At 46.2% G+C, this 12,901-nt stretch overlaps 1 long non-coding RNA gene across 2 annotated transcripts in view; it reads right to left on the reverse strand.

Moving 5' to 3' along the window:
* LOC123784514 (uncharacterized) overlaps positions 1-12,901 on the reverse strand; it is a 127,949-nt gene that overhangs the window by 14,973 nt on the left and 100,075 nt on the right. The window lies entirely within an intron of this gene.

The raw sequence follows: 12,901 nt of genomic DNA on the forward strand, positions 1-12,901 counted from the left end.
GTTTGAGTATGAGCACAAGTCCATACAAGACTTTGGGTAGATGTATGCTTTTATTTCTCTTGGGTAAATACCTAGAGGTAGAATGACTGAATTGGACGGTAGTTATATATTTAACTTTTTAAGAAACTGCTAGACTATTTAAAGAAATGCTGTAACGTTTTATATTCCCACCAGCAGCTTAGGAGAGTCCCCGCTGCTTCACATTCTTGCCAACACCTAGGGTGATCAGTCTTTTTAATTTCAGCCATTATAACCTGTGCAGAGTATCTCATTATGATTTTAATTGGCATTCCTATTGGTGACTATTGACAGTGAGCACCTTTTCATCATGGGCCTATTTGCCATCCATATATCTTCTTGAAATATCTTTTTAGCTCTTCTGCCCATTTTTTAAAAACTGGGTTCTTTTCTTAATATTGAGTTTTGAGGGTTTAAAAAATATATTTGGGATAATCTCGCTATTAGATAAATGATCTGCAAATATTTTTCCCAGTGTATAGCTGACCTATTCATTCTTTTAACAGTGTCTTTTCAAGGGGCACCTGGGTGGTGCAGTCGTTAAGCATCTGCCTTCGGCTCAGGGCGTGATCCCAGCGTTCTGGGATCGAGTCCCACATCAGGCTTCTCCGCTAGGAGCCTGCTTCTTCCTCTCCCACTCCCCCAGCTTGTGTTCCCTCTCTCGCTGGCTGACTCTGTCAAATAAATAAAATAAAATCTTTAAAAAAACAAAAACAAAAACAGTGTCTTTTCAAGACCAGAAGTTTTAAATTTTGATGAATTTCAGTTTTTTTATGGGTTAGTTTTTTATGGATTAGTTCTTTTATGGATTGTGCTTTCGCTATAATATCTCATAAATCTTTACCTAGCCCAAAGTCACAAAAGTTTTATCTCATATTTACTTCTAGAAGTCTTATACTTTTAGGTTTTACATTTACAGCTATCATCCAATTTGAATTAATTTTTGTATATGGTACGAGGTAAGGGGCCAAGTTTGTTCTTTCACATGACGATATCCAGTTGTCTGAACACCGTTTGTTGAAAAAATTATCTTTTCTCCACTGAATTGCCTTTGAACCTCTGTCAAAATATCAGTTTTTGTGTGGGTCTGTTTCTTGTATTTCTGCTCCATTCCACTGATCTTTTGTCTCTCTTTACACCAATATTATAATTAATATAGCTTTATAATAAGTCTTGAAATCAGGTAGTGTTAGTACGTCAATTTTTGTTCTTTTTCAAAGTTATTCTTGCTATGCCAGCCCTTTGCATTTCCATATGAATTTTAGAACCCATTTTTTAATCTGTACCAAAAAGTCCGCTATGATTTTATTAGAATTGTGTTGAATCTACAGATCAATTTGGAGAACTGACATCCTAAATGGGTCTTTGGATCTATGAACATAGTATATCATTTTATTTAGTTAGTTCTTCTCTAATTTTACTCAGCATTGTTTTTATAGTTTTCAGTATACAGGTGTGGTCTTTCACATCTTTTTTCAGATTTATTCCTAAGTGTTTCATATTTTTGATGCCATTGCTAATATATATTTATTTAAATTTTCAATTGTTCATTGCTAGTATACATAAATACAAGTGACTTTTGCATATTGGTCCCATATCCTGCAAAACTCATCTATTAGTTCCAGTAGCTTTTTGTGGATTCCATCAGATTTTCTACATAGACGATCATGTTGTCTGAGAATAAAGGCAGCTTTACTTCTTCCATTCCAATCTGGCTGCTTTTTATTTCTTTTTCTTGCCTAATTGCACTAATTAGGAACTTCAAGTGTGATGATAATGGAATAGAAATGGTGAGAACAACTTCCTTGACTTGTTCATGATCTCAGGAGGAAATCATTCAGTCTTCCAAGATTATGATGTTAGCTGTAGGTTTTTCATAGATTCCATTTATCAGGTTAAGGAAGTTCCCTTCTATTCCTAGTGTGCTGAGAGTTCTTATCAGGAAAGGATGATGGATTTTGTCAAATCCTTTTTCTCTACCTATTGAGATGATCATGTGATTTCTCTTTTGTAGTTTATTAACATGATGAATTATATTCATTAATTTCCAAACATTAAACTAACTTTGAATTCCTGGGATAAACTCCACTTGGTCATAATGTATTATGTTTTTTCTATATATTGTTGGATTTGACTGGCTTGTGATTTTCATGTATCATCTTTGGCTGAATTTGGTATCAGGGCAATGCTAGACTCAAGGAAAGAGTTGAGAAGTTTTCCATCTTTCCAATTTTCTGGAAGAGTTTAGATAGAATTGAAGTAATTTCTTTGATAAATGTCTCATAAAATTAATCAGTGAAGCCATCTTGCTTGTACTTTTCTTTGTGGGAAGATTTTTTTTTAAAAGCTTTTATTTATTTGAGAGAAGGAGAGAAAACACACATGAGTAGGGAGGAGGGGCAGAGGGAGAGGAAGAAGCTGACTCCCTGCTGAACAGGAAGCCTGATGAGGAACTCAACCCCAGGACCCTGAGATCATGACCTGAGCCAAAGGCAGCCACTTAACCAACTGAGGCACCCAGGTGCCCCTCTTTGTGGGAATATTTTAACTACAAGTGCAATTGTTTAGTAAATATCAGGCTATCCAGGTTATCGATCTCTTATTGAGTGAGCTTTTGTGGTTTGTGTCTTTCAAAGAATTTGTCAATTTCAACTAAGTTGTTGAATTTATTAACATTAAGTTATACACAATATTCCCTTATTATCCTTTTAATGTGGGGCTTCTCACCTGGAAAGTATTGCTGTTTCAGAGTGGATAAGTCTGTTGAGGGGGCAGGTTCTGCGCATTGTGAGATGTTTAGCAGTACCCGTCTCTACCCACTGCATGCCAGTAGTATTCCCCCAGCTCCCCACCTGTGATAATCAAAACTGTCTCCAGACATTGCCAAATATCCTTGGGGTGGGGGGCTGAATAACTCCCAGTAGAGTACCATTGTTTTAACATCTGTAGAATCGGTAGTGATGGATAGTCAATCTTGATACTGGTGATTTGTGTTGTCTCTCTTTTTCACCCCAATCAATCTGTCTAGAGATTCTTAAATTGTATTGATCTTCTCCAAGAAGGTAGGAGGGAGTGGGGGAGGGACGCTGTTTCAGTTGCTGACGTGGCAGAGCCCTTGCTTCAATTCAATTTCATCCCACCTGGCAGCAGTTTTTCACATTATGCACAGCTTCCATGAGGACTACCCCAAATATCACTCAAAAGTTACATAACAGAGAGATGAGCCCCGGATGTATTTGAAAAAGTGGTTTGCATGTGGTCCGCTGGCAGCTCTACGATGGTCTACCTTGGCCTGGAAGCACTCCTCAGGCCATCTAAAGGCGATTTGTAAGTGACAGCTTGTTTTGCTACCTTGGGTGTTGCTGGTCTTGATTATTCCCTTCATGTGCTCCCTCTCTTCTGTCCTTCCTATCCCAGAAATGAAGAGGAGCCCGTGGGTGGAAAGGGGAGAGGCCACAGATCTCCAGAGGAGCTCAGGAGAACAGCCTATGTGGCACCTGGCCCAAGAGCCGGCACCGAGTAAGTTCTCCCTGAAGCTCCCCCAAGGATCCTGAGCCTTCGAACTCCCCCTCCACTTCCCTGCCACACTTCTTTTTCTTCCACACTGGCTTTTCCACAGTCCCCACAGACTCAATTACCATATTGCAACCGTACTGAGTGGTGCGTGATTTTAGGCTGTCCCCGAACACTAACTTGCCTACTGTGTCTCTTACACCCAGTTCACAATGAACACATACTTTTGGGTAAGCATCTCCTGGAAAGGATCTGATGAACACGTTTGTACCTGAGTGACAGCACTTTAATGTGTTACCCCTCGTAGAGGTATTTGCAGTTAATGGAGATCACCGAAATGGGTACTCTTTTCATCTTTCATAATGTTAGAACAGAAATGGAAGATCTGTGCTATGAGAAGCAGTTTTCACGCCTTGGTGAAGTGACTTCTGGATTAGATTGTGATTCCGAAATCAAATTGTAGTACACAGCAGAAAATTATTTTCTCTGTTTGGAGACGCAACAGTGAGGAAATGGGCCATGGAATGAGAGAATTTGAGGGGGAATCCCTGCATTGAAGAGGGGATAGAAAAGGAGAGCGAGTTAAGTTATAGGAGGCCAAAACTCTAAGATGCCCTCAAAGTACTGTGCTTTGTGCTCCTACATCCTTCAATCAAAGAAATAAAATCTTTTTTTTTTTAAAGATTTTATTTATTCGATAGAGATAGAGACAGCCAGCGAGAAAGAGAACACAAGCAGGGGGAGTGGGAGAGGAAGAAGCAGGCTCCTAGCAGAGGAGCCTGACGTGGGGCTTGATCCCATAACACCGGGATCACACCCTGAGCCGAAGGCAGACGCTTAACCGCTGTGCCACCCAGGCGCCCCAGAAATAAAATCTTAATAGCAAAAGCAGGCATTTGTGACAGGCTGGTGGAGAAATACTTTGTATGCTGCCCCACAGCCCCAAGGGCCCTCATATTAAGACCTGGTGAGGAACTGCCTGGTCCACCCACATGTGAGTCTGTCCCTCGGCAGAGCCTCAGATTGGCCAGGTTCACGGACCACGGGTCCCCTTTAGGGGACGAAGGCTCACGGCCAGGATGTTTAGGACTGTGAGGCAAGCTGCCCATCTAAGCACAGGGCATGTACCAAAATTCCCAGAGCTCCAGTATAGCAAGGAATTCAGGACTCTGTGGGCTAGATTTTCAACCTCCCTAATCATCTGTCCCTTAAATGGGAAGTGTGAGGATATATCATCACAAATATAAAGTGCTTAGCAAAGTAGCACGTTGTAAGTGTTGACTGCTAATATTTTTTTTACTAATTCAGCATCATTTGGGATTGAAATTTCAGGATCAGGTGGTTTGCTTGATCTTTGTTCACCTGCCATGTGTCTTCTTTAAGAGCAAGCATTTTATTGGGTTATTTTTTCACCTTTCCATTTGAAATACAGGAATGTAAAATGGCTCAACTACCTTGGAAAACAGTTTGGTGATTCATCAAGAAGTTAAACACAGAGTCACTGTATGACCCAGCACCTCCACTCCTACACATATGCCCAAGACCACTGAAAACATATGTCCATATAACGTGTGCACAAATGTTCACAGAAGCCTTTCATAATAACCCAAAACTAAAAATGACCCAAATGTCCATGGATAAACACAATGTAGTCTATCCAAACAATGGGATATTATTTGGCCATAAAAAGGAACGAAGTGTTGATTCACGCTACCACATGGATGGACCTTAAAAACACAATGAGTGAAAGCAACGAGAGTATTGTATGACCCTCTTCTGTGAGTTGTCCAGAACGGACAAATGCATAGAGACAGAAAGTAGATTAGTGGTTGCCAGTGGGGCTGGCGGAGGAGGGAACAGGGAGTGACTGTTTAATGGGTGTGGAGTTTCACCTTGGGGTAAAGGAAGTGTTTTGGAATTGGACACTGTCCCCAGGTTGCAGGACTTTGTGAATATACAGGCCTGGTCCTCCCCAGTAGAGTTTGAGCCATACTGAGCTAGACCATGGAGTCACCCCCTAGTTCACTACTGTATCCCCAGTGCCCGCTGTTGAGGTTTGGGGAGTTCAATAGATGACCCCTGCTCCCACCTGAGTTTAGAAGCAATTAAGAGAGACAAACACACTGCAGAGGCCACTGGCGATCAGAATTGTGTTTCTCTCAGCAGGTGTTGACTCTGCAGAACATGGTTCATATTGATAAGTAAGTTGCCTTCATAGTAGGGAATCCTAAGGTTTGACTCATCCACTTGGTCAAGAGCAGTGCCGGACGGACGCAGAGATGCCCGAAGAGGCTGTCCCTGCCCCTGTCCGTGTGTGCTTCCCTGGGAGGAGAGGCTGATCTGCTGGAGAGTGCCCTCCTTGACACAGGAATGGTACCTTGACAGAGTGCCCTCCAAATGGGGTTCGTGCAAAGTGGGGAATCTCTGCTCTCCAGCACCTGGCAGATAAGAGGTGCTCCACCCATGTTTGCTCAAGTAAATTAAACAAGTTAGCAAACAGCTGTTAGTTTTGAGCAGCCCCAGAATTTTTTATTTTTCATTTTTAAATTTTTTTGGCAACTGCCCCTTCCGTAACCAGTGGGGCCGTTAAACACGCCCCCTTCTCCCACCACAGTCAGAGTCCCGGGGATGACTGTGGTCTCTCAGAGACAGGATGTCTCCTGGCTTCTGAAGTCACAAACACCAGAGAGCAGGTGACGCTGGAGCTCTGGGGGCTGCCACTGCCATCCTGGAGGAAGGCCCTGGAGCCCCAAGCAGGGGACGGGAGCAGAGAGGCCTCGTACACTGTGCCCCTGGAACAGGAGCTTCCTTGGTTTGGCTTGGGGTAGATTTAGGTGTTGGTCACTTTCAACTCGCAAAAGTCCCAACTAACAGGGAGAAACCATCATGATCTTCATTTTACAGCTGCAGAAACGGAGGCTTCCCGCCTTGGACGAGCTGCCTACATGTCTGCACCTCCCCCTCCTCCGTGAAAGAGAGATGCTCCTAAGACCCAGGGTTCCCTAGAGAATCAGGCTGTTTGGGGCATTCAGGAGAATCATCCCCTGGGGCCTGATACACACAAAGTGGTCAGTTAGAGCTCATTATTGATACTATCGTCTGTACTAAAGAAACTCCCCCCCACCCCACCTCTGGCATATAGCAACTAAGTGGCAATGCCAGGTTTGGCTCCCAGCCCAGCTGCTTAAGGTCAGCTAGAGGATATGGCAGGAGAAGAGGAAGCATGGAAAAGCAGGACTGGAAAGGTCAGGTGGGATCGGAACTTGAGGGCCGTGGATGCTGTACCGGGGGTTGAGGTTTTACTCTGCACATAATCAGAAACTTGGAAGTAAATCTGGAAGATTCTTCTGGCAGAGGCATGGAGAGTCTAGAGGTAAGACGGGGAGAAGGTGCCCTGTTGGAAGGCCTTGTGATAGTCGGGTGACACGGAAGCAGAAGTGTGACCTTAGGGAGAGGCAGTGGGAAGGAAGACAGGAACGAAGATTCAGCATATGATCACACGGAAGATGTAGGACTTGGTGGCTGTGGACTGGGGACCATTCAGTCCCACTCTGTTGAAATCACTGTGCTGCGAACAAATCTTCAGCTCACAGTTTGGACACCATTCTGTAATTTCCAGAAAGGCAGGGGCTCTAGGGCAGGTGATCTGTTTCTGATGAGATAGCATCCCACCTCTGGTGAAAGAACGTGGAGCTGATCAAGGCCCCTCCTGACACCGGATCTTCAGCTGCCCCTGAGCTTGCAGACTCTCTAGAACGAAAGCAAGATTCCAGATCCCTAGTATCTGGGGGAGCTTTGGCCAGTGAAGCCCGTAGCACCAAGAGAGCTGTGTGTGCGAGGAACACCAACGGCTAGCTTTGCTGCAGATTGCATTTGTGGCAGGAAGGGTGGGACTCTCGGCCTTCACTGCCCCCAGCCAGAGGAGCCAGAGTAGATGTGGTCAGTAGTCCAGGAACTTTCTTAGCTTCATGACTGAAACCGCAGCAGTTTGCCTTCAGCTTCTAGAAGACCAAGAATCGCTTTTGGGAAACAGAGGATGCCCAGCTGTGTTGGTGAGGTGTTCAATGGGAGATGAGGAGGGATGAGGGGAAAAGGAGAAAGCACTCAAAGATGCTTCCTGTTCACACCTGCAGGAGAGAATGTGGCACTGGTCCCAGGAACGAGGAGTGGGTCTGGAAGCTCAATTACTGGGTGACAATAGGCCACTGGAGGGGGAACCTGGTACAGAGGCCCAGGTGGTCCGAGCTGGGGAGCTGGGCACTGCCAGCACCAAGGGATCACTGATGTTGGGACCCTCCCAAGAGACAAGGCCTGGGAGAGATCCTCGGAGGAACGCTTACGGCGTGACATTGTCCCCAAGCAGCTCAATCCAGATGAAGACCTGGCACATCTCACACACATGAAAAGATAAAACAGACAGACTGACGAACACTGGGGCTCCTTGGTAGATACCTGCGTTGCTTCACTACAGCCGCCATAACACACCCCACACCCTGGGGGGTTTACACAACAGAAATTGATTCTCGCACAGCTTTGGGGCTTGGAGTCCAAGACCAAGGTGTCGGCAGGGTTGGCTTCGCCTGAGGCCTCGCTCCTCGCCTTGCAGATGGCCACCTTCTCACCGTGTCCACACAGGGCCATTCCCCTCCGTGCATTCTTGCTGCCTCTTTGTGTGTCCAAATCTCCTCTTCTTATAAGGACACCGGTCAGATTGGATTAGGACCCACCTAATGACCTCATTTTAACTTAACTGCCTCTTTCAAGACCCTATCACCAAACACACTCCCATTCTGAGGTACTGGGGGTTAGAGTTCAACATCGGAATTTGGCAAGGACACAGTTCAAACCATGTCCAAGATTGGTGAGATCCTTCTGGAAAAGGGGCTACTTGCTAGATGGCAAGGAGGCACTTAGGGAAACCATCTCACCCCCTCAGGGTGTCCCACATCCATCCAGGGCAGGCTCGGAGACACTTGTGTGCCCAGGACTTATATCAATGACACAAATGGATTTCTTTCTCCTGATTCTTGTTTCCAGAGGCACAGAAGAGGCTTGTATACACAGACTGGTGGGAAACACAGAAAAATCCTTCCCTCCAGGACCTTCAGGACAGAGTACCAGTTAGCTGTTCTGCCTGTGCAAAAACCCCCGGAGGTAAAGACCGACACAGGGCCCAGGTTTGGGGCATGCTCTCCGACTCCCTCTTCAAGCGTTCTTAGAAAAGGCTTAACAAAGATGCTCAGACGCACAAGGGAGGAGGGCAGAAGAGCATCTGGGTGAACTCACTAGCAACAGGTCCCAGGCCATTGCCATGGATTGCCAGAGAGCTGACCGCTGCCCTTTGGCATAACCTAGCTCTTCTCCCCTCCTTGACTAACATATATTTTCTGCTACCAAGAAGAGGCCCTATCCTTTGTACCCTCATCCTTTTTTCCAAATGAAGGGGATTCCCTTGGAATAACTGGTACGTAACTGGAGCAGAATATCCTAGAGTCTCAATCTTTTTAACTACGTATTTTTTTCCTTACATAGTTACATACATTTAAGATGCACCCAAATGGAAACATCCATTATTTTCCTTACACAAAATCTAAATATGATACAGCTCACTTACCTAAGCTATTTTTTAAAATTATCTTTCCTCTTCACAAATTAGATACAATATCACTGAAAGGCAGGGTGGTTGCCATGGCAAGACCAGGCGTTTGTATTCGCAAGAGCTGAGCCGAAGTCCCACTCCGTCAAGTGATGTGCGCACCATGGGGTCCAAGTGAGGGGCAGGAGCGGTCGTATTTGCACTAGAAGGCTCCACTCTCATTCTAAACCCTCTCTGTTCCAGTCTCTGCACGGTACTTCTTGCTACTACTATATTCTGCTATTTATTTGTTTGTTTACATGTTTGTGGTTGCCTTCCCCTCTAGGGTGTAAACTCTAAGACAGCAATGCCCTTCTTGCTTCTCCAGCTCCTTGAACATATAGTAGGTGCTCAGTGAATGTTTGCTGAATGAATGAATGACGGTCTAGACCAACACTCCCTTTGGTGTGGACGCCAGCCAACATGCATCGTGATCACTGAAGACGTTTGTTTAAAGTGCAGGCTCTTGGCCTCATCCAAACCACCTAATCAGAATCTCTGGAGCCGGGGACCCAGGACATAGCATCACTTGCTCCAGCCTGACTTGCTTCCAGGGAACTCTGAAGAAGTGTGGGGTGTAGATGGGTGCCCATCCCTCAGCAAACTCACCCTCTAACTGGGAAGCAAGTAGCCAATGATTCCAGAACATGTATCACTATATGCTCCATGGTAGGGTGCCCATTCCAGATGTAGAGGAAGTTCAAGGATGGGGTCAGCCTGGGCTCCCGTAGTTAAAGAAGCTTCTGGGAAGACACGGTTCTGAGACAGTACACAAAAGATGTGTTGATTTGTGAGATGGAAACAGGCCTATCTGCAGACCAGCAAGCTTTACAAAGATGTTGAGGTTGTTTGGTTAGATGCACAAACCCAGAGAGGTTTGGCACCTACCACTATACAAATGAGAAGCACAACCTTGGAGGAAAAGTGAGGGCGTGAGCTCCCATCTTGCCTTAGCCGCAGACTAACTTCAGAGCCTGGGTTAGGTGATGTAATCTCTATGAGCTTTACTCACTGAAGAGGGAGAATAATTTATGTCAACCTCGCCCGTGGGCGGAGGGTAAGGGAAAAGGGAGCTAATAGCTGGGGTAATAGTTGGGATAATAAGGAATAATGGGAAAGGCTACCATTACTCTCACCATTATGATTTCGCAGCATACGATTAGCATTCTATCTGCATCCCTACACCATGAAGCGTCTCGAAGCTACGAGTTCTCTGTGGGCACTCTACCTTCAAAACTGTCAGGTTCTGTAGACACTAAAACCCAATTTCCACAGTTTTATTTTCCACTCTATAGCTTGCACATTCACTAAGTGCTTGATGTCCCGTATCTCCTTCCAAGTGGCTCCTGACTCACGCTCAGGTGGCTCAGGCTTGCAGAATAGGGCCCCTAGAACGTGTGTTCTGACTTAAGCCACATAAAAAGGGAACATACGACACACTTTAAAATCAAACTTTCTCATATTTGGAGCCCAAGACCGCATCTGAATGGCATTTTGTCATTAGCCCAGGGCTAATAGGCTCTGCATTTCCTCCAGCTCTAGGGCTGGGGTGATGGAGATCCTGACACGGGACGTCTTCCTGGGGCATCAGCTTTAGTTCAGCTTTAACAAATGTTAAATCTCATCATCCTACTAAGCCAAACATGCTTCACTGGGTGTCTCTGATCTCCCAAGAGTGTGTGTAAAAAGAAAATTATAACTCTCCTCTAATGCCAACATGTGGACGTCGTGAGTTCACACCAGGCTGCTTGCTGGAATTTCTAAGAGTTCTGCCTCATGCTATTCTAGGACAGGTCACTTTGCTTTGGCTGCCCTTTTATTCCTCTGAGGTGCTGCCATGGTGCGGCCTTTGGTCTCCACACTCTCGTGGAGACACCTGCCCCATTGGGCCCCACCATCCTTGGCTGGTGGCCACCAGTGCCACCTGCAGTCAGCCTCGTGGGAGGGACAGTCAGCCTCCTCTCGTGCCCCCCAGCTCAACTAGGATGGTGTGCTGCCTGTCAACTGAATGTCACTGGGGACAACTGAGGCACCACCCAGAGGTTGACAGTGCTGCATATCCAGAAGGGCACCCCACCCAGCTCAGTCAGCCTCGTGGTCACCCACATGGCCGTCAATGGGCTTGCTCGGGCACAGGGTGCCACGCAAGCACCCACCGCCCAGTTGTGAGACTCCCTGGGGGCTCTGCACCCTGTCATTAAGGCCACATAAGCCTCAGAGAGAAAAGTCCTACTTCTCCTAGTTTCTGTCCCCCTCTTTCCTACTCTGGGATTAAACTCTTTTCAGGAAGATGAACATCCATTTACCCAAAGGAAAACACCCACTTCCACCCACAGGGGCTGGTCACCACTGGCCGGTACCGGTCAGTGGAGTCACCGAGCATGCATTTCCCAGAGCCCAGCCCACTCAGACTCGGGTGCATGCAAGAAATCAGTCCAGGGAGTCAAACACTGTGTAATTCCCCTCACAGAAGGCACCCAGAGTAGTCAGGTTCATTAGATGGGGAGTAGAATGGGGTTGCCCCAAGCAGAGGTGGTGGGGGTGGGGGGTGAAGAGGTAAGATTTAATGGGAACCAAGTTTCAGTTGGAGAGGTTAACAAAGGTTTGGAGATGGATGGTGGTGATGGTAGCACAACACGGCGAATGCATTTCATGCCGTGCTTTAAAAATTACGATGATACATTTTCTGTTAGGTATATTTTACAGAAAAAGAAAGGAAAGGAAGGAAGGAAGGAAGGAAGAGAAAGAAAGAGAGGGAGGGAGGGAGGAAGAAAAGAAAGAAAGGAAAAGAGAAAAGAAAAGAAAAGAAAAGAAAAAGAAAGTAAGTCAGCCTAGGTCACACTGTGCTGGGCTGGACAGATCTTGTCACCAGCTCGCTCGCCGGGGTCCCTCCGGCAGCGTCCGGCACCCCTGAGAGCATGTTTGCCCTGAAAGGCACACCAACATTTCCCAAGAGCAATATATTTTTCTGCTCAGGCTAAATCCACATTTGAGGAGGAAAAAAAAAAATTCTCCTAACTGTGCAGGGGTGCAGTGTGCTGGTGCAAACAACTGCCCTCAGGGGGTCAGGATCAAGCGTGTGCTCACCTCTCTGACCCAAAGCTGCCTCCTGGCCTAGTTGCTCAAAACAAGAAGTCTGTCCCAGGCACTGGGAGCCTCCGCCTCCACCATGCAGGAAACTGCTGGCATCCTCTCAGTGGCAAAGGGTGAGACGGCAGGCTCTAGGAGCAGTGGATTGCGCGTGCATGGAGCGTGGGCAAATTTTAGATTAAACCCTGACTTTGCAAAAAAATATCGAACATACTAGGGTGCTTTAAAGTAATTTTCCAACTCTCTAAAAACAGCAGCAGTAACTTCTTACTTCCTGAAGCACCGTAAAGAATCTGCACATTGTACAGCATTTGCGTTATACCAAGTTTTTCCCAATGGGCAGATGAATCAACGTACCCAGTTAAAAGATACCTAAAATTCAGGCAGTGCCAGACTTGAGAAAGAGTCCCAGGACCCAGAGGACAGGCCCGAGAAGGAAGAGGCCCCTGGTGCTCCCCCATGCCCACGTCTCCTTCATCCATCCCTCCTTCACTGTGCCTCATGCAGGTAGGGCGGGGCTGGGTCCAAGAGGCTTCTCGAAGGATGGAAATCAGATGCGAGCCAGCAGAGTTGACTGAAGATGTATATATAGAGAGAGAGATGGACAGGGTGTCCAGGAGACTCAGAGAGGAAAGGAGCATGAGA

Source organism: Ursus americanus, chromosome 27, assembly GCF_024610735.1.
Source record: "Ursus americanus isolate L20-20 chromosome 27, mUrsAme1.1.p, whole genome shotgun sequence".
Classification (NCBI taxonomy): Eukaryota; Metazoa; Chordata; class Mammalia; order Carnivora; family Ursidae; genus Ursus; species Ursus americanus.